The 21958-nt window shown below is 41.0% G+C and overlaps 2 protein-coding genes across 8 annotated transcripts in view; one reads left to right on the top strand and one right to left on the bottom strand.

The window, feature by feature from the left end:
* The window catches only part of Sh3d19 (SH3 domain containing 19), a 197262-nt gene that overhangs the window by 69481 nt on the left and 105823 nt on the right, over nucleotides 1-21958 (top strand). For 4 of the 7 annotated variants that reach the window (XM_029556737.1, XM_029556738.1, XM_029556736.1 and 1 more), the window contains exon 2: nucleotides 9765-9804. The gene's annotated coding sequence lies outside the window, so the exon portion shown is untranslated. Of the gene's footprint in view, nucleotides 1-7728; nucleotides 7876-9446; nucleotides 9684-9764; nucleotides 9805-21958 lie in introns of those variants that run through there. The other 3 variants (XM_017803536.2, XM_008854251.3, XM_008854253.3) reach the window with 3 other exon arrangements.
* Prss48 (serine protease 48) overlaps nucleotides 1-21958 on the bottom strand; it is a 70397-nt gene that overhangs the window by 44220 nt on the left and 4219 nt on the right.

Here is a 21958-nt window from a genome sequence, read left to right as displayed (position 1 = left end):
CTCTCTCTCTCTCTCTCTCTCTCTCTCTCTCTCTTTCTCTCTCTCTCATATTAACCCAGACATACAAAAACCAAGGGCCTAGAGATGTATCTCAGTTAGTAGAGTGATTGCCTACCATGCACATGACCCTGGGTTCAATCTCTAACACTGCATAAATAGGGCATAGAATGCTGTAATCCCAGCATTTGAGAGGTAGAGGCAGGAGGATCAGAAATTCAAGATCAGCTCCATAGCAAGTTCAAAGCCAGCCAGCAATACACCAGACCCTGTCTCAAAACAAAACAAAAAACAGTAAAAACAACAAACAACCCAGCAATGTATTTACTGTTAGTAACAGAAGTAGAATTTATTTTCTAGATATTGAGCTAAGCTTTTTATACCCTTTAATTCATTTGTCCTTATAAAACCTCTGTGAGGCATTTCCTCACATTTCATAGATGTGAAAATTGAGGCTGAGGGTGAACAACTTGTGCTCACTATGGTGCAGATGAATCACCACAACTAGCTAATAGGCAGCCTTCTGACATGATGACACTGATAAGGAGTCTCACACTACACAGGTAGGTGGGAAGGTTGCAGTCCATGCTCTCAGTTAATCCTCTCAGGATTTATGGCATGCCATGATTTGTAGTTTTTCTGAGGCCTAGATTTATCTGATCAGCAATATAGTAGGGCTGGAGGAAAAAAAACTGGAACCAGAAAATCCAGTCAGGACACAACAGCCCTGAGGAGCTGTTAAGAGCCTGGAAGAGGTATAATAGACCTGGGAGGAGGGAACTGACTACAGAGACAGCCTCCTGCTTTGTTGAAACATAAAACCGATTTTGGAAAGCCTCCCTTCTGTTTCCCAATTTCCCCTCCCTGTGGTTAGGGTGCCACATTTCAAGGAGGTTAGGCATGTTCAAATTGGAGTTACAGAAGGGTGTCAGTGTCCACCTGGTGGACAGTCTGGAGTCCTAATTTTGCCCCTTAGCCACAGAGGCATGGGCAGCATGATCTGTAATGTGCCTCAAATCTGCCCTGCCTAGTTATAAAATTTCAACAAAAGGAGTGGGTCTTTCACAAGTTCAACAAGATCTTAGGTCAATAAGAGATAGTTCTTGGGCCAGGGAGGGGGTGTAGTGCATTGGTAAAGCACATGCTTAGCATGTGCCAGGTCCTAGGTTTGCTCCTCAGCATTGTAAGAAACATATAGTTATTGAAAAAAAATTGCCATTTAAATGAACAATATCCTGGTCACTGTGGGAATCTCTATAGTGAAAAAATGCCTTTGGAGACACACTGAACAAGGGTGTTCAAATGGAATAAAAAAGAGGAAAGAAAAGCCAGAGGTGGTGGCACATCCAGGCCAGCAGAGGCAGGAGGATTCCTATGAGATGGAGGCCAGCTTGGTCTACCTAGCAAGCTCCTGGCCAGCTAGGGCTAAAAAAATAGTAGGTGAGGGACTGGAGAGGTGACTCAGCAGTTAAGAGAACTGGCTGCTCTTGCAAAGGACCAGGGTTCAGTTCCCAGCACCCACATCGTGGCTAACAGTTGTTCATAACTCCAGCTCCAGGGGATCTGATGGCCCTCTCTGACCTCTGTGGGCATTGCATGACACAGGTGTACTTACATATGCAGGCAATACCATACACATAAAATAAAAATAATAAAGTATTTATTAAAAGAAGAGGTAAATAGCCACTTGTAGAATGATCACTGACTTTTAAAAAAACCCACATCGTGGCTAACAGTTGTTCATAACTCCAGCTCCAGGGGATCTGATGGCCCTCTCTGACCTCTGTGGGCATTGCATGACACAGGTGTACTTACATATGCAGGCAATACCATACACATAAAATAAAAATAATAAAGTATTTATTAAAAGAAGAGGTAAATAGCCACTTGTAGAATGATCACTGACTTTTAAAAAAACTATTTATTTAATAACCACATACTTAGAAGAAGCATTTCAACAGCATTGACATAATCAATAACAATTTCCAGAGCTAAGATGCATCTCTTTCAAAATTGGCTGTAAATTTTTAGGTTTACAGTTGAATTATTATAATTACACAATATTGTACTCAGTATAAATGCCATAAGACATAAAATTAAATGAGGTTTTAACCTTTAAAAAAGATCTACATTTCATTATTAAAATACACTGTTTCATACAGAAAAATTCATTTTTAATGCAATTGATATTACGATGTTTGCACATGTGTTTCTAATCACTATATATCTAATTATTACTCGTCACAGTCAGTTACTTTCTGAGCTCCTGGCATTTGAGCATGGATATAAAATCTTCAGGTAGATTTAAATGATAATGTTTTTCACATCTACTAATTATTAAGGAGCAAATTTTTATGCTTTGAAGAATTATTTTCTTTTTTATTTATTTATATACCCACTTTCCAGGTAGCACCCTCCCATAGCCTTCCCCCCCCACTCAACTAGAGTCCTTATACTCTGATATCCCTGCTACTGTCTACTGTGTTGTCAGCACCCCCAGCCTTTCCCCACTACTTGTCCTTCTGGTGAATCTCGTCAGCCTATCTCGAGGTCTTCGTTTTAGGAGGGTCAGCTGTTCCTCATCTAGCAGTATTCAGCTGTCAATATTCCTTTGGATAAGACTGGGGTCTGCATTTGTTGATTTTGTGTGTGGGTACATCACATAGACCATCCCAAACAATCTTATTCCTCTATATACCCACTTCCCAGATGGCACACTCCCTTAGCTCCCCCCACCCCCCCACTAGAGCCCTTATACTCTGTCATCCCTGCTACTGTCTGCTGTGTTGTCAGCACCCCCAGCTATTCCCCACTACTTGCCCTTCTGGTGAATCAGGTCAGCCCCTCTAGAGGTCTTTGTTTTAGAAAGGTCAGCTGTTCCTCATCTAGCAGCAATCAGGTGTCGATATTCCTTTAGATAAGATTGGGGTCTGCTGTTCATTTTCCCAGTTCTATGCTGGGTTACTACCTGGGAGTCCCTTTGGCCACCCTGGCCAACAACTCAAAAGAAGGTATCTCCTGTCTGGCATTGTTGCTTGTTATGCAGCCTTTAGCTATGCGTGTACGACTCTTATGAAATTATATTGGCCCCTTTAATCTTTGGTTATACTTTCCTTTTGGGTATTTAAGGCCATAATGTTGGCCCAGATAAACCAATTTATTTTTACTCTTAAGGTCGTTTGAGAATCTGTTCCTCAGGGGTCACATGGGCTTGGGAGGAGTCCCTGGCTCCTTTCTTTTACCAGTTCCGCCTATGTGACGATAAGTCAAAGGTCCTGCTCGAGCATGGTTAGCTTTGCTTGGAAGCATGGAGGAAATGATTGCTCTGTATTGACCCTCCTCTTTGTAGACTGGACACTGGTTCAAGTCCATCTGGTGGGGTCTCCTCAGCCTCCTTGACCAAGAGGACAGGTGACCCACCACCATTACAGGACATTTTGAGAGATGCTTATAGTCCCCTGGAACTAGTCGACCTAGGAGGACAAGGAGCAAAAAGTGTCCTTTACGTCCCTCTGACCAAATTATTAAAGGCCTCAAAGTATGTCTGTTAAACACCCAAGAAGGTTAGTTCTACCAGTCTGGTACTTTTAATTACTGTGTGTCACATAGATAAATCTTGGACAAAGACCAATTGTCCAAGGGTGGGATTGACTTACCCCCGTAGAGAGGCCTGCAGGTCAGAGAGAGCCACCGACTTCTTTTTTTTAAAAATCGTATAAAGACTGTATTAGCTGGGTGTGGTGGCACATGCCTTTAATCCCAGCACTTGGGAGGCAGAGGCAGGCAGATCTCTGTGAGATCAAGGGTAGCTGTAGCTACAGGGAGACCCTGTCTTTAGAAAAAGAAAAGAATGTTTATTATTATTACATGTATTGATTTATTTTGTGTGTACACATGCATGTATATACATGTGTGCACACGTATGTGGAGGGAAGAGTCTCTTTCCACCATGTGGCTGCTAGAGTCCAAACTCAGGTCATTGGGTTTGGCAGCAAGTGCCTTTACTCACTGAACCATCCTGTCAGCCCTAGAATGTACTTTCTTTTCAGTTTCCTCTACCCAAATAAAAGAAGCATTTACATTTTAGGAAAGCCTCTGAAACTCTATGATATGTAAAATTCTGTCCACATTCTGTCTTCGCAGAATCAGTTTTGCTATCTTTAAAGAGTCACCAAAGACTCATGAACCCTGAATGTGTTTTTTATATTGTAATGAATGGATTTGTTGTGTTCTTTAATCTTATAGATAAAAAAGCAGTGGCATTGTTAGACAAATGTTAGCTTAGGTCTTTAATGATGGGGTTATACTGTGTATGAGAAATGTGTCACTGGGAAGTGTCTTGGTTATCTGCACATCATAGTGACTTACACAGACTCAAGTGATGTAAGTTAGGTACTTGGTGAGGCCCTTGGATTCAGTCCAGCTGGGGTAGTTGCAGGATGGATGAGGCCATGGTCAACAAACATGGCATGCTGCTTTGTAGTAAATTTCTGTTATAAGTTGAAGAAATACACTCTAGGATAATGATTAAAGTACTATAGGATAACAAGTACCTAAACTAGTGATATAGTCGTTACTATCACATCTAGTACTATGTATTATACATAATTACATGTGCTATATTTTCATGGCTGGCAGTGTACTAGGTTTGTCCATGGCAGCATCCACAAATGTGAAAGTACTGTGTTGTACGAGGATGACTGTATGAGAGGTTTGATGTCACTAAACACTATTCTAATCTTCAGCTCCAGTCTAATCATATAGGACCCCATTCATTGTATATGTGGTCCATTACAACCAGCACATGACCAGTTGTTTCTCAGGTATGTGGGACCTTTCATTCATATGAAATTATTCAAAGGGTTTTTATGTTTTAGAAATAACATAATAAACTAGATGTGGAGGCATGTGCACACCTGTTAGTCCCACCTACTTGCGAAGCTGAGGTAGGAGGATCATTTGAGACCAGTGTAAGCAACATAGTAAGAATCTTAAAAAAAATTTTTAGGGCTAGTGAGATGGCTCTGCCGGTAAAAGCTCTTGCTCTACAAGCCTGGCAAGCTGAACTCAGTCCTCAGCTCTCACCCTGGAAGGAGAGAACCAACTTCTGAAAGTTGTCTTCTGACCTACACATATGCACTGTGGCATGTGTTCACATACATCACACACAATAATAATAATAATAAAAAAAAGTAATACATTTAAACCCAAACATATGCAGACACCCAAGCTAGAACTTGATGCTAATGTTTGGGAGTATCTTTTCAAAGATCTTTTTCCTGAAACTGGAGAGATGGTTCAGCAGTTAAGAGCACTGACTAAGATGTGGGTTCAAATCCCAGCACCCACGTAGCAGCTAACAACTTCTATAACTTCAGTTCCAGGGGAACCCGAGGCCCTCTTCTCCCTTCTGTGGACATTGCAAGACAGGGGTACACTCACATACATGCAGTCATAACACTCTTAACACATAAAATAAAAATAAATTTAAGGCAAAGATTTTTTTCCTGCCGTAAAGAGACATTTGGATGCTCCAGTATAAGGCAGGAGACAGATTCCTTTTCCACTGCTGTACTGTGCGTTTATCTGTATGTGTTCGATGGAATCTTCCCCTAATTTCAAGGGACAATTTAAGACCTTTCACTTCTCACTTCAGTTAGTAAAGTAAGTTGGTCTCCACTCAATGAGGTTTGATTTTTCTTTCCAGTTAAGTGATCAAAGCCAAATCATCAAAGCCTGAACATCTTACAACAGATTCTACCAAGTTCTATGCCCGCCACTCTTCTTAAGTTCTAACCAAAGCAAAAGATGAATTTGCATTTTGTCATCTTCATTTCAAAGTATTTGTCATATTAGATTCAGAGTCACCCTGAATGATTATGTACCAGTAGGATCTGTGGAGTCATTCCCAAAAGGCTGTCCTTATCAGAATGGGGATACGTGTTATAACATCTAAATATATAAATATTGGACCATATATACTCAATTTCTCAGAAGCAGAGGTTTTCATAAAAGGAAAATGTATATAACCTGAAGTTCTCACAGAGTCTCTGACCTAAGTAGCTTCCTACCAGTGCCCCAACTGTTCTCCCGTTCCACTTGTGTACCACGGGTTCCTCCATTGAAGCCTCCCATCATCCCACAGCATCACAGACACACAGACACAGTAAACAACTTTGCGTTGGCTCTGCTTTGTTTTCTTTTGTTCTGCTTGTGCTATGCTTCCATTTTATCAGCCAGCTTTATTAACTAAGAGGTTAATAAATGGATCAGACAGAGAATGCAAGGTGTGTGTGTGTGTGTGTGTGTGTGTGTGTGTGTGTGTGTGTGTGATACAGTACAGCTACAAAACCGGTAGACTCTCTGTGGTAGTCCAATCATGCTTACACTCATATCAATGCACAGCTGCTGCTGGGTGTGGTAGCACACACCTTTAATCCCAGCACTCGGGAGGCAGAGGCGGGCAGATCTCTGTGAGACAGAAGCCAGCTTGGTCTACATAGCGAATTCTGAGCCAGCTGGGATAACAGGGAGACCCTGTCTCACAAAAACCAAAAACCAAAAACAAACCAAAAGAACAACAACAAAAAGAATGCCTCTGAGTGACCCAAACCATTATGCTTTGCTTGGTGAATTCGGGGGTTCACATGTAGTACGTAATGTTTGACAGATAAATGTTACAGCATTTTTTGATTTTTTAATAACTTAATAGAAATGATAAGACTCTGAGCTAATACGTTATTCACATCATTGCTAGATATGTAAAAGTTCAAAAACCTGCAAGTATATTCTTTTCTAATTATCTAAAACTTAGACCCTCTTTAAAAAGAGGAACATATTCGAGAGTATTTGATTTGAAATAAGTAGAATGCATGCTGTTTAAACACTGTATAGCCAAGGTAAAATTTCCATGTTTGTGGTTGATCTGTTCACATTCTTCTTAAAAAGGTTTTATCCAAAATGTTTCGTTATTGTTGGCTAAAAAACAGAGTGTGAATTGGCCCTTGGTGATTTGTTTTGTTCAGTCTTGGCTTTTGGATGGAAACAATAATCACAATGTATTTCTTGACAACTGCACAATATTCTTCATTATTGTGACAATTACTTTGCTGAAAATAGCAGCATGTAAAGTATGACTATTTTTAAAAGTGTAAATAGAAGACACAGAGCCACAGCCACACATACACAGACACTTAACAGCACATAGTTATGTGTATTCAGGCTAAAAGATGACACTGGCAAAATGTGAAGTCTGTTTCTCTGTGTACTCTGAGAAGAAATGGTCAAGCTGAGGGCATGTGTTTCAGTTGTTGGAAGCTGGGAATCCGAGAATACTGTGAGCTTTGGATAATTTACCCTTACCCTTAAATTGTAACATGTAAACACTGTGTATGCATATTTACACAGGAAACTAATCCATAAGACTAAGTGAACTTGGCAGAAAATGTTTAAGTGTTGCAGTTTAATCAGGACATTTTCTTGAATTTTATTTGCCAGTGGAGTACTGTGGGAAGGCATTCATACTTTCTTAGGGCAGAAAGTATAAAAAACAACGACAGAATTTCCTGTTTGAACTGTTTGAATCAAGAATGAAGGAGAGCTGCAAACCATCAGCTTCCCGAGTGGCCACATTCCAGCTGTGCAGATTGGTCATAGCACATCTGCCAATCAGAACAGGCCCTGGAGGGAGGCCCTTGGATGCTGAGGCTTGTTTACATGCTCCTGACTCTGTTTGTCCCTTCCTCCTGTGTGTTGTACCACCAGGAAGATTAGTGAGGGAACTTGCTAGTGCAAGACTAGAAAAACTGCATGAAATCAGGATCACAGCTGGAGCACATTTTGGGAAGAGTTAAAACCAAAGCTCATCGTTAGCCACAGGTAAGAGCTGTTGGAATCTTATATGAGAAGAATTAGCTTCCATCCAGTTTCTAGCATTACTTTTGTTAGCAAAACAAGCAGACTAAAAGCCAAAGAGGAATGATTTTTGTAAGGTTTAAAATATACTAAGTATTCCTATGACTTAATACTCAGCAAGTGAAAACTGCTATTTTACTTAAGGGAGGAGTAAAACCAAATAAACAAAGACAAGTTTTTAAAGGTACAGTAACACTAACAGTGTATAGAAATTAGAACTAGAAACTAGCTTTGTGCACTTGGAGTGCAGTGTATCTTTCTACTTTCAGAAAACAATGCCTTAGCGTACACACACTCTTTGACTTAAAAAAAAGGATTTCTTAAGCTGAGTTGGTGGCACATGCCTTTAATCCTAGCACTCAGGAGGCAGAGGCAGGTCACTCTCTGAGAGATGGAAGTCAGCCGGGGCTACTGGGAGACCCTGTCTCAACAACAACAAAAAGGTGATTCTTGAATGGATGAGATGCTTCAGTGGGTAAAGACGGGTAAAATGCTGAAGCGTGTGACAGGGCTTTCCATGCAGCCTGAGGGTCTGAGTTTAAGCTCCAGAGCCCACCGTGGAAGACGAGAACCAATTCCTGAAAGTGGTCCTCTGACTTCCTCACATGCACCATGGCATGTGCATACCCGAATTCATATATACACATCACACACTTGTAGACATGATAAGTAAATAATTGAATAAAGAAATAATTTCTTTTTATTATAAACCCATCCAGAAAAAACTGGTACATACATGCTCCTAAGTGTGTAAATCTTATTCCTTTCCTCCCAGAGTCTTAGTGTATAATCTTATCCGTTCTCTATGCTCCTCCACCAGCAATCAAATTAAGGGGAGGGGGAATGCCTATCTAATCGTTGCTTTGCCTTTAAATTTTCTCGTTAGCATTAACTCTGATGATATAATAAGAAAGTGTATTTTGATAGTATTCCACAGGGCTTTCTTTTAAAGTTGTTGCATAGGGTTGTGTTGTGGCTTATTGCTTTCTAATGTTAATTTCTTCATAATACTGAGGCTGTCTCCAATTTCATGTATTTCTTATTTTGAAGCATATACCCGGGAAAAATTGTTACTCGGATTCAAATGGGCAACTTGGGTGTTTTGTGACTCTCATGCATGGGAGAGTTTTCAGGTTGATAAATAGCATTTTGTAAAATCACTTTTGAATAAGCTGGGTCATTGGACTCTCATTTCTTTATACATAACAGAATTTCTCACCCTTGGCACTGTTGACATCTTTAAGTGTTGCCATGTACACTTTGGGGTGAATAATAGCATCTGTAATCTCATCCTTAGTTCCTTCCCCCCAGTTGTGACAGTTGGAAAGGTTCTGTGTGTCACATTCCTGTTCTGGGTAAGAGGGAGTTAAGGACAAGGCTGTTCTGGCCTTAGTGCGTTTGCAGATGTTGGCGCCGGTTGTCCATCCCCCTCCCATTCTGTTAGAAGTTTCTGCCAACGATGATTCATGGAATGATTTTTTTGAGCTGAGTAATCTGTGGCTTTTCAGTTTTCTTACTTTCCTTCCTTAGCTAAATCTGTTTTGGTTTAAGCAAAGCGCTTAACACAGCAAAGATCTTTTAAAATGAGAAACTAATACATGCAATGATACATTTTCCAAATAGATGATTTTAGCAAGTCATCAAAAGGTTTTATGTCTGTCCTGTGTTACCTGCTTTCTACCTCCTGGTGGGCAGATCCTCTGAACTCTAATGAAGAGTGTTGCAGCGGAGAAAAGACGGCTACTTTGAACAGTCCTTTGTGAGAACCAATGGTGCGGCAGCTGGAATAGGGAACTTCTTTTCTCTGACTTTTAAAGGCCATTTTGACGTGTAACTGTCTTCTTTCTTTACAGATTGCAGCGAACGACATAAACCAGAGCACCGTTCTTCAAGGTATGGATTTATAGTATTTAATAATTCTGTATAAAGTTTCTTACTTGAAAAACTCTTTAAAGGCCATGAAAGTGTCCCTTTTAAGATTACTGTTATATAGGAGTCACGGCATTCAGAGACAACTCACAAGAGAAATAGTGTTCATTCTCTAAACAAAAACCCTCTGTAAAGTTACTGACTATGTGGAAGTTATGTTTTATTTTGAGGGTTCCTTTCAGTGACAGATACAGTTTCATAAAACATTATTCTTTTCTCTTTCCTTTTATAACTTATAAGCAATTACTATTTTCCTAATTATAAAAGTAACACAGACTCAAAAAAAAAAAAAAAAGGTAACACAGACTCATTATAGACACTCAGAAAAAAAATTTTTTTGGTCATTTTGAGACATGGTCTCCTTGTAGCCCCAGCTGACCTGGAACTTGATAGTAGATCCAGCTGGCCTTGAACTCACAGAGCTCTGCCTGCCTCTGCCTACCAAGTGCTGGGATTAAAGGCCTGTGCCACCACACCCACCCAGAACTCAGAAAATATTTTAAGTTTTATTTATTTATTATTATTATTATGTGTATGTGTTTGCTTATCTGTCTGTGTGTGATGCATGTATGGAGTGGGGTGCATGCCACAGCCTGAATGTGGAGAAGGTCAGAGGAGAACTCTGTGGTGTTGATTTTCTCCTCCCTTTACATGGATTTCGGGGTCAAATTCAGGTTGTCAGGCATGCATGGAAGCACCTTTACCTGCTGAGCCATATCACCCCAGAAAGTACTTTTTAAAAATACAAAGCATGGAAATAAAAACAAAACCTTCACCAACACCGAAGAATATTCCTAAAAATACTTTCAAATTTGTAAAGATGGATATCATCTGATTTTCTTTTTTAAGTAAGACTGCCGGGCTGTCTTAGATATTTTCAATCAGTTTCTATAAAACCCTGTAATCCTTCTAATATTAAATTTCTCATTGTATATTCTGTTACTCTTTCTCTGCATTTTATGTTATGGGAATTTATAAAATGGAAATAATGCATTTATTAGGTTAATGATAAAATCACACTCCTTTTCAAGGTATCAAACCCTAAAATGTATTGACTTCAATCAATAAAAATACAAAATCTCAGAAAACTCCTTTACTTACAGTAGAAATACCTTTTGCAGAAATTGTGAATCAAATCAGCAAGTCTTACTCTGAAAGTCTGAAAGAATATAGCTGAATATTTGGAATATTGACCTTTTAGCACATGTAATATACAGATACTAAAATTCATTCCTTTTTATGTGTGGTTGATTCTGAGTCTTGTCAAACATAAAATTATTTGTTTATACTATAGTCATAAAGCAGTTTGTAAGGTTGATTTTAAAAATGTTTAAGTTTTAATTTCTTTACTTGTGTGTATGGGTGTGCACACATGTGGAAGTCAGAGGATAACTTGCAGGAGTCAGTTCTCCTCTTTCACCACGTGAGTTCCCCACATTAAACTCAGGTCATTGAGCTTGGTGGCAAGCATTTTTACTGCTGAGTCATTTCACTGGCCCATAATGACACAAAGTATAAAAAGTTTTTTTTTTTTTTTAAATAAATCCTAGCCATGCCTGTTGTCCCAGCACTTGGGATATAGAAACAGGTGATCTCTGTGAGATCAAGGCCAGCCTGGTCTACACGGTGAGTGCCAGGCCAGCTGGGGTTTCAGGGAGACCCTGTCTTGAAAAGACCAAAAAAGGGGCTGGAGAAATGGCTCAGTGGTTAAGAACACTGGTTGTTCTTGCAGAAGACCCGGGTTCGAATCCCAGCACCCACAGGGCAGCTAACAACTGTCTGTGCCCTCCAGTCCCAGGGGATCCGACAGCCTCTTCTGACCTCCACAGACATTGCACGACATGGGTGCACTTACCTACATGCAGGCAATACACACATACACATAAAATAAAAATAATAAATAAAATTAAAAAAAGAAAAGACCAAAAAAAAAAAATCCAATGAAGGTTGGAATGAATTGAACAGTGTAAATTTTAATATTTAATACAATCCTTACTCTGAAACACAAGTGAAACATTAAAAGATGTTGTACATTTCAGTATTAAAATACACAGTTTCATACAGAAAAATTCATTTTCAATGCAATTGACATTAAGATGTTTGCACGTGTTTCTAATCTCTATATATCTGATTATTACTAGTTACAGTCAGTTATTTTCTAAGCTCCTTGGCATCTGAGCATGGATATAAAGTCATCAGGTAGATTTCTTTTTTTAAAGGTTAAAACCTCATTCAATTTTATATCTTATAGGGTTTATCCTGAGTACAATATTGTATAACTGTAACAATTCAACTGTAAAACTAAAAATTTACAGCCAATTTTGAAAAAGATGCATCTTAGCTCAGAAAATTGTTATTGAATATGTCAATGCTGTTGTAATGAAATGCTTCTTCTAAAAAAGTTTTTTAAAAAAGATTTTATACATATATGTATATGCTTCTTAAAACCTTGAAGTTTTTTAGCTTTTCATAAATTCAACGTGAATGAAAAATTTTGTGATTGCTTTCACCTCTCTTCACAAAGGATTTGCACTGATTTGATCATATTGAAAAAGAAATAAATATAATAAGAATATTAGCTCCATACTACATTTCTGATATTCTATATCTAATTCCGGGTCCGCAGGTCTTTAAAAAAATCATGGTATGCCCTGGAATGGTTATATTGATGTCTTGTAGGAAGCATAAAAACAAGGCAGAATCTCATTCCCCACCCTGGAGAGTTGATTCATAAAGCCTGGAGTAGATCCTCAAAGTCTGTATAGTAGTCAAGTCCTCCAGTGATGCTGGTGCATAGCCAGGTTGGGGTCCTCTGGTCCTGGATGCAACAGCTGAGTTGAGACGAGTGAGATGAAAGAGAAGAGTCATGGGGAAGCACAGCTAAATCATAGGAAGACTGGCTTGAGGAACTGGGACAATCAAGTTCAGGCCTGGGAAGCTTGGGAGGTATTTGGGACAGAAATGATAGCTGACTTCAGACACTGGAGGCTGGCACATAGAAAAGACCAGAAGAATTGTTCCTCATAATTGCTGTTTCTTACCTAAAGGGGGCTCTGAATTGGAAACATCATTGATTTCAGGGTCTGGGAAGGAGCAGATACAAAATGAGTCTGGACTCCTACTAGAGACAGAAAGCAAGGAAGTGCTCAACTGAGGGAGTCATGGGAGTCATGGCAAAAACACCTAAGGGGCATGGTGGGGGTCTGGGAGATGGCTCAGTGGGTTAAGTGCTTGCTAAATGAATTTGAGGTGCTGAATTGGATCTCCGGCACCAACGTTAAAAAAAATCAAGGCATGGCACACAGGCCTGTAATCCCAGCACTGGGAAGGTGGAGACAGGGAAATCTTGGGCTTGCTGACCAGCCAGCTTAGCCATTCAGTGAGCTCCAAGTTCAGTGAGAGACCCTGTCTCAAAAAATAAGGTGGAGAGCAATTGAGGAAGACCCCAGTGTCAATCTGTGACCTCTATATGCACACCACACACACACACACACACACACACACAATTAAAAGAGACATTGAGGGCTGGAGAGATGGCTCAGCAGCAGTTAAGAGTACTAGCTGATCTTCCAGAGGACCTAGGTTCGGTTCCCAGCACCCACATGGCAGCTAAAGACCTTCTTAACTCCAGTTCCAGGGGATCCAATGCCCTCTTCTAGCCTCCACAGACATTATATGATATGGGTGCACTTGCATATATGCAGGCAAAACACTCATGCCCATAAAATAAAAATAAATAAATTTTTTGGTCTTTTTGAGACAGAGTCTCCCTGTAGTCCCAGCCGACCTGGAACTCACTATGTAGACCACGCTGGATCGAACTCAAAGATCCACCTTCCTCTGCCTACCAAGTGCTGGGACTACAGGCATGCACCACCACGCCTGCTTAAATAAAACTTTTTTAAAAGGGACATTGACAACTAAATATATTATGGTATGTGCATTTGTTGAAATTTTTTTTTTGAGGTTAAAAACAGCCCCAAATATGGCATCAGTGAGATGGCTCAGTAGGTAGAGCCTGACAACCTGAGTTCAATCCCCAGAACCCTCATGGTGGAAGGGGGAAATGGACTCCCATGAGTCATCCTCTGACCTCCACACATTCACTGTTTCATGTCATGCGTGTACACAAATAAATTAGTAATGTTTTTAAAAATTAAAAAACAATCTCAGTTTTTTTAGAAAAGAACTTCAAGTGGTAGCAAATCGGAACGTTTAAATATGGGTTTTATTTATAAACAGTATTCATTTAGGTAGAGAATAGGGATGTCATTCTCAGGAGATAAATGCCAAAGTATCAGGAGTGACGTGTTCTGTGTTTGCAATCTGCTATCAAATATTTCAAGGGAGAAGAACAAAGAGGATGAAGAAGCAGATGTATTACAGGAGCTCATCAGCAATAGAAGAGAGGCATATGTGTGAATTTTACTGTTCTTCAACCTTTATATAGACTTGAAAACTTACTGTCTATGTATGTAGGCAGGTAGGTGTGTGAGTGTATGGACAGAGGTCAACCTCAAGTGTTGTTCTTAGCATGCCCTCCACCTTTCCTTTCTTTTTTTAAAAAAAAATACATTTCATTTATTATTTTTATTTTATGTGTATGAGTATATTGCCTGCATGTATGTGAGTGCACCCGGGCCATGCACTGCCGTGGAGGTCAAAAGAGGGCTTTGGATTCCCCTGGAACTGGAGTTGAGGATGGTTCGTAGCCATGTGTAGGTACTGGGAATCAAACCCGGGTCCTCTGCAAGAGCAGTCAGTGCTCTTAACCGCTGAGCCATTGCTCCAGCCCCTCCTTTCTTTTTTAAAAATTTATTTATTTTTATTTTATGTGTATATGTGTTATGCCTGCATCATGTAAGTGCACCTGTGTTGTGCAGTGATGCCCACAGAGGCTAGAAGAGGGTGTCGGAGCCCCTGGAACTGGAGTTATAGACCATCGTTAGCCTCTGTATGGGTGCTGGGAACAGAACCTGGGTCTTCTGCAAGAACAGCCAGGGCTGTTATCTGCTAAGCTGTCTCTCCAGCCTCCATCTTTTCTTTTTAAGACAGGGTCTCTTACTGAACCTGGAGCTCACCCATTAGTTTAGGGTGGCTGGCCAGCAAGCCCCAGGGACCCACCTAGCTCAGCCTCCCCAACCCTGGGCTTACAAACACACCAGCTTTTTATGTGAGTGCTGGAGATTGAATTCAGATCTTCATGCTTACATGGCAAGCATTTTACTGACTGAGCTATCTCTGGGCTCTGCCTTGAAAATTTCAAAGTAGAAAGTAGCAGTGGAGAGAACTGCCTGGATGTTCCTGCAAGTCCCAGAAGACAGAACACTCCTCTGTGGGAAAGCTTTAAGGAGGATGGATCTCTGCACAATGTGAAGAAGAATTTCCTGTCAGAGTTGATCAAAGATGGGCTGTTCTGTGAGCAAATACTGTGAAGGGAAACACAACAAGCTAGCACTGGGGAAAGGCAGAAAAGACTCTTAGAGGTTCCTGTTCTGACTCAGAACAGACTAGAAACCTGAAAAAGGCCTCCATCTGAAGGGAGGATCTGACATTTTGTGTTTTTATTCCTAATCTCTGAGTCTATTTACCCCAAAGTCAAGATCCAGGTTTCATTGTTTATTTCAAGTATGCTGTGGCCCTCTTGGGGGTGTTTGGAAAGTACTCTGATTCTTTTTTAAAGAAATTTAAGAGTTACTGGGTGTGTGTGTGTGTGTGTGTGTGTGTGTGTGTGTGTGTGTGTATTTTGTGGGGGTGCACGTGTGTGTATGCTTGTATGCCAGAAGACAACTTTGATGTCATCCTTAAGAAGGTTGTCCACCTCCTTTGAGACAGGATCTCTTATTGGCTTAAAATTCACTAATTAGCCTAGTGGACCCCCCAGGGATCCTCCTGTTTCTGCCTCTCCAGCACTGGGAATACAAATGCATGGCATTTTACATGGGTTCTAGGGATCAGCTCAGGTCCTCATGTTTGCAAAACAAGCACTTTTCCGACTGAGTCATCCCCCTCCAGTCCTGATTTTTCTTTAATCTCTATATTGTCAAATTCTCCAGGACTGTGCTGCAAATCTTGGTAACCACAGCACTTTGTAGAGTAACTGGTCCACAGTGAGCTCTTAATAACTACTGGCTAAATAGATGCCAACTTATTTCCAGCACCGAGAAGGAGATGCTAGTATTCTTCAAACTAGAACCTGATTCATGCAAGCTTGCTTACTTAGGCTGAATGTTTGTTACAACACCAAAGAGTGATGCCCCACCTAAGGCAGCAGTGTATTTTTCTGAGACCATTGTCTGCTTTCCAAGGTATCTACCGAGATTGGCAATACCGTGTTCTTTGCCCGGGCAGGCAGGCTACCCCTACCAGACCAGCAGGACTTCAGTCATGTCCTGCCTGCTGTATGAGCAGAGCAGAAAGAAGAAACTAGAAGTCATGCCATCCTGATATGCTTGGGATCCTCCTTGGGCCACTCAGCAGCAAGAATAATAGGTTTAAACCCACCAAGGATTAGAGAAACATGTTTCTCTTGTTTGTGTTTTTACAAGGCCAAACGCTCTCACAGCTTCCCCTGTGAGAGATGGATAAATCTGGGATGTCTGCCTGCTCTTTCATTTCGGTGCTGAGATAAGGAGAGAGTAATTCTCAATTTAAAGAAGAAGCTGTAGCATGTTTATACCAACACCAGTCACCAACCTAAAAATAATCTGTATACAGTTTTGTTGTTGTTTGTTTGTTTTGACTTTTAAGAGGTTTCATAGGTATCTTGATTACTTTGTTTTAGTGTTAATTTTTTGTTTGTTGCTTATTGATCAATATGGAAATCAGAAATATCAGAATTCTTTAGTCTGAGCACATCATTGCCCATATTGATGTCCCACAGAACACTCTTCTATAGGATAGTCAGTATGTCAAGAAATAAATGTTTGGACTGGGGTGTGTGACTCACTCAGAGAATGTGTACATAAAATGCTCTGGGCTCAGTCTCTAGCTCCAAAAGAAAAGGAGGAGGAAAGAAAGAAGGGAGAGGGAGGGAGGGGATGTTTGCATACAAAACCATGGTGAGTTAGACAAAATCAAGCATATTTCTCTCCTGCTTAGACTCTGTTCCTCTGAACTGCATTCTGAGCAAGTCAGTGGTGGGTGCCATGTACCCTCAACCCAGGCCATTGGCCAGAGCACCCAGCTTGCATAACCAGCCACATGCTGTGGAAAAGATGAAGACAAAGTGTGTCAACCTCACTACCGTGGAGGGAGTGGATATCAGCTCTAAGTAGGGTGAAGGTGCCAAGCAAGAGGGCACAGATCCAGACACAGATTAGGGACTATATTTGTTACTTTTCTGTTGCTGCGATAAAACATCAGGACCAAGGCAGCTTATAGAAGGAAGAGTTTATTTTGGCTTACAGTTCCAGAGGAATCAGAGTTCATCATGGCAAGGGAGGCATGGTGGGAGGAGCCAGAGCAGAAAGCTGAGCGCTTACATCTTCAAGTAGGCGAAGGAAGCAGAAAGAGAAATTAGAGATGGGCAAGGCCGTGTACCCTCAAAGCCCACCACCAATGACAGGCTTCCTCCAGCATAGCTGCACCTGCTAAAGGTTCCATGACCCAAAATAGTGCCACCAACTGAGGACCAAGTGTTCAAATACCTGGAGCCTATGGCGGACATTCTCATTCAAATCACCACAGGAACAGATTCTGTCCACTACTCTGACCAACTACTAGGTGGTACAAACTGTGACCCTAGTCTGGACCCAAGACAAATTCTCCTTTAACGTGGGAAAAGGGGGGTCATCAAAGCTTAGGATATTCCTTAGCAATTATGAGAGTGGGGCAAGTGTTCCACCTCACCTAGAAACTGGAAAATCTCTGCAGTCAGCAGATGGCCCTCCAAAGATTCCCTCAGCAGCTGGTTTGCATTGGAGATGGAACTGAGTTCAAGGGAAAGGACATGACAGAAGATGAAGATGGAGGAATCATTTGCAAAATATGGACTCTTGAGTGACCAAAATTCAAAACTGGATCCTTAGGGTTAGTCTAGAGTAGCTGGTCCCACTGAGTAAAAGGTAGAGGGCCTGCAGTTGAGGAAAGCACTGACTTGTACAGAGTTGGAAAAGCTTGATCCCTAGCTTTGACTATTCACTATGACTCCTGCACAGCTGCATTTTAGGTCCATTCACCCTCTTGATTTTTTTGAGACAGGCTTTCTTATTTGTTATATAGTCTTCTAAACTCACTACATAAGCTCAGACTGGCTTCAGTTCGAGATTCTCCTGCCCCAGCCTCTCAAACTGGGATTATAGGCATGTGCCAAGACCTCTGGTTTACACTCAACTTCTTTAGATGAACTTGTAGACACTGGTGCTTTGGTTTTAATTGACCATTTCTACAAGTTTCTGTATAAAGTGGAATGTTTTACACTGTTCCACTGTATTGGCCTCTGCACAAGGAGCCTATCCCAGAGTTTTTATTTTATTGATAGTCATCATTATCTTCTTCCTGATTGGTATCTCTTTTTTAATGTTTTATTTATTCTTACTTTATGTGTATGAGTGTATTGTCTGCATGTGTGTAAGTGCATCTGTGTCATGCAATGCCCATGGAGGTCACAAGAAGACATCAGATTCTCCAGGTGGGTGCTGGGAATTGAACCCGGGTCCTCTGTAAGAGCGATCTGTGCTCTTAACTGCTAAGCCACCACTCCCTCACAGGCCAACCTGATCTATATAATTCCTTAATTGGGGTTCTCTTCCCAGGTGATTTGGGATTTCAGCAAGTTGACATTAAAAACTAATCACTGGGGCCAAAGAGATGGCTCAGCAGTTAAGAGCTTTGGCTGCTCTTGCAGAGGACCCAGGTTCGATCCCAACGCCCACATGGTGGCTAACAACTGTCTGTAACTCCAGTTCCAGGGGGTCTGATGCCTTCTTCTGGCCTTCACAGGCACTGCACACATAAATGAAATAATTTTTTTTAAAAAAAACTCTAATCATCACAAGTGGTTGAAGGTTAGGGGAAGACAGGAAGGCGACACAAGTTGTTTGTCTCTTCACTTTGTTTACATTGCCCATCGGGAAGCTAAGCCACTTCCTTCTGCACTTTTTAAGTGGCTTTCTTATTTCTCATACAACCTCTATGATTAGGTAAATATCTGCTCTGTTGCATTTCCTACTCTCAAGTCTTTATTCTATATCCTTGAAAAAAAGACAGTTATCCTTGGCTGGTTCTGCTGAGAAGGGGTGGCATGGGGTGGGCACAAGGAGTTGAAATGAAAAGTTTTGACAGGTAAGAAACAAAACTTTTGTTCCCCTTTTGAGGGAGAGAGGTAGTTACATACTTGTGCCCCAATTGCCAATTTAGAGGCCTGATTATATACATATTTCTATATGTATAGTCTATGATACTTTAAAGTCCTAGATAGATTCCTATTACCATTATCAGGGACGTTGAACCTAATTCTAAAATTCCTTTAAGGATGGCTGAGAGAGCACAGACAGCAGTTCAGATGATTTGAGCACAGTAGTCAATCTTGGGCTTAGTCTTCTTATGAGAGTTAAGGCATGATGCATGGTGAGGCACAGACTGAGTGAGGCCCAAGATGGCAAACAAACCTCAGTGAAGTAGACTTGACCTATTTTAGTTAGAGCATCACACAGCTAGGCATGTATGTCATTGAGAGAAACAAGCCAGGGCACAGTAGGAAAGTTTAATACCCTCATAATTACTTTTGCGTGTTCTTAAATTAAGATCCTCTATTGGTAGAAACTCCAGACAGGATCTATAGAATTATTAATGCTTTCCTCTGGTGGGGCTCACTTTGTCCTGAATGGATGAATCCAGGGGTCTATTCGTATAAGCTTCAATGCAGTATGGGTCATTAATGCATCACTGGGCCCCCTCTGCTTTTCAGCCAGCTGAAAAGGCCCTTGGGCTATCCAGACTTTTAGCAGCACCTTGTTTGTGGGATATAAAGGGTGCCGTGTGGGTCTGGAGAAAGCAGACTGATGCAATGGCTAATGTCTGACTCAACTGCTATATGTACTGTTTAATCCTAGCTTCATCTTCTAATGTAAAGTGTAGGTCACCCACCCAAACACAATTTCAAAAGAACATAACGGGAACTGGAGAGATTGCTCAGTGGTTAAAAGCACATCCTGGTCTTCCAGAGTTAGGGTCCCAGTACTCACATTGGGCAGCTTACAACCACCTGTGACTCCAGCTCCAGGGGATCTCATGCTCTCTTCTGGCCTCCATGGGCACTTGTACTCATGTTACATACCCACACATAAGTAAACTGTTTTTTAAAGTTTAAAAAAGGGACTTGAGTCTACCTAAAGGGGCTACCTGAATTCAGAGCCAAGCAATAGGCAAGACTTTATCCCATTTTAAATGAATCTCCTGGCAAAGTTTAGCCAGTACCATTCTATAAAGTTATGCTTCATCTTTTGCCCAGTGGATGGGGGTCTTTAAAACAAATATAATATCTAAGTTATTTTTTACAAGCTTGACTCACCTTTAGATGACCCCAGAAATAAAAGTCAATCCATTGTCACTTTGAATAGAACTCAGTAGTCTAAACCTAGGAATAAGTTCTTTGAGCAAAATTTAATCAATTCTGTTCTCTTTATTCTAATACAGTCCCACCCTGAAAGAACAGACACAAATACTAGTGAAAATATTTTAAAAATAAAGTGCTTTCTAAGCCTCCGAGTGAGAGCTACACTACACATCAGTTTAAAATTTTATCTGAATTTGTAACCTTTCCCAGACATGGCTGTTAATAACATTTAGGGGAAAACAGTGCCATGAAATAGTGTTGGGAACAAATTAGAAGGAAGTAGTTAATAGAGTGCTAAGTCCTGTGTCAATCATTGCCCTGAATAGAAAATTAGAAACTCTCTTTACCACCCATGAGCCTTAAATTACATATCTCAATGACTTGTGGGGTCTGAATAACTAGATTCTTCATCTCAAATGTTTTATATACTACACAAAAATAATTTACAGCAGCAAAGAAAGGCAGTGAAACAAAAACTTTAAATCTATTTTTAAACATTATCATTTGAGTCTTGATATTCCTAAAGCCTTGTTAAAATCACCTGTCATAATTCCCTTTGATACCCATTCATGAAATTGAGTTTCATTTTAAAAAAATCACACAATAAAGCCAGGCGCAGTGGTGCATGCCTTTAATCCCAGCACTCAGGAGGCAGAAGCAGGCAGATCTCTGTGAGTTCCAGGCCAGCCTGATCTACGTAGCAAATTCCAGGCCAGCTGGGGCTACTGGGAGACCCTGCCTCAAACAAAAATCACACAAGAAAAGGAAAGTTAAAGTGATTTTAGAATGCATAAGGAAGAAGAAAAAAATAGCCAAGGCAGTTTTGAAGTTCAAACGGGAGAGGGAGAGCATTTTGCCTACAAGCAGAAGGACTATGGACAATGACAGAGGTGGCACTACAGATCATTGGAGAGACTAACTGTCAACAAATGGTGCTGAAGTAGTTGATGATCCAGGTTGTTAAAATCCACATGAGCTAGGCATGGTAGTGCACACCTTTAATTAGAGCATTTGGGAGGCAGAGGCAGGCAGATCTCTGTGAGCTCAAGGCCATCCTACTCTATATAGTGAGTTCCAGGCAGGGCTGTACAATGAGGCCCTGTCTCAGTCAGGAGCTGGGGAGGTAGGTCAGCAGTTAACCACACTTACTGCTCTTCTAGAGGACCTGAGTTCAATTCCCAGTACCCATGTCAGGCCTTTAATTAGAGCATTTGGGAGGCAGAGGCAGGCAGATCTCTGTGAGCTCAAGGCCATCCTACTCTATATAGTGAGTTCCAGGCAGGGCTGTACAATGAGGCCCTGTCTCAGTCAGGAGCTGGGGAGGTAGGTCAGCAGTTAACCACACTTACTGCTCTTCTAGAGGACCTGAGTTCAATTCCCAGTACCCATGTCAGGCGCATCAACCTGTAACTCCAGCTCCAGGGGATCAGATGGCTACTCCTGGCCTCTATGAGAACCTGCACACACATCATAGAAAGAGAGAGAGAGAGAGAGAGAGAGAGAGAGAGAGAGAGAGAGACAGAGAGAGAGAGAGAGAGAGAGAGAGAGAGAGAGAGAGAG

Source organism: Nannospalax galili, unplaced genomic scaffold, assembly GCF_000622305.1.
Source record: "Nannospalax galili isolate Female #2095 unplaced genomic scaffold, S.galili_v1.0 scaffold305, whole genome shotgun sequence".
In the NCBI taxonomy this organism is placed as follows: domain Eukaryota; kingdom Metazoa; phylum Chordata; class Mammalia; order Rodentia; family Spalacidae; genus Nannospalax; species Nannospalax galili.
This window is presented reverse-complemented; position numbering and strand designations above follow the sequence as displayed.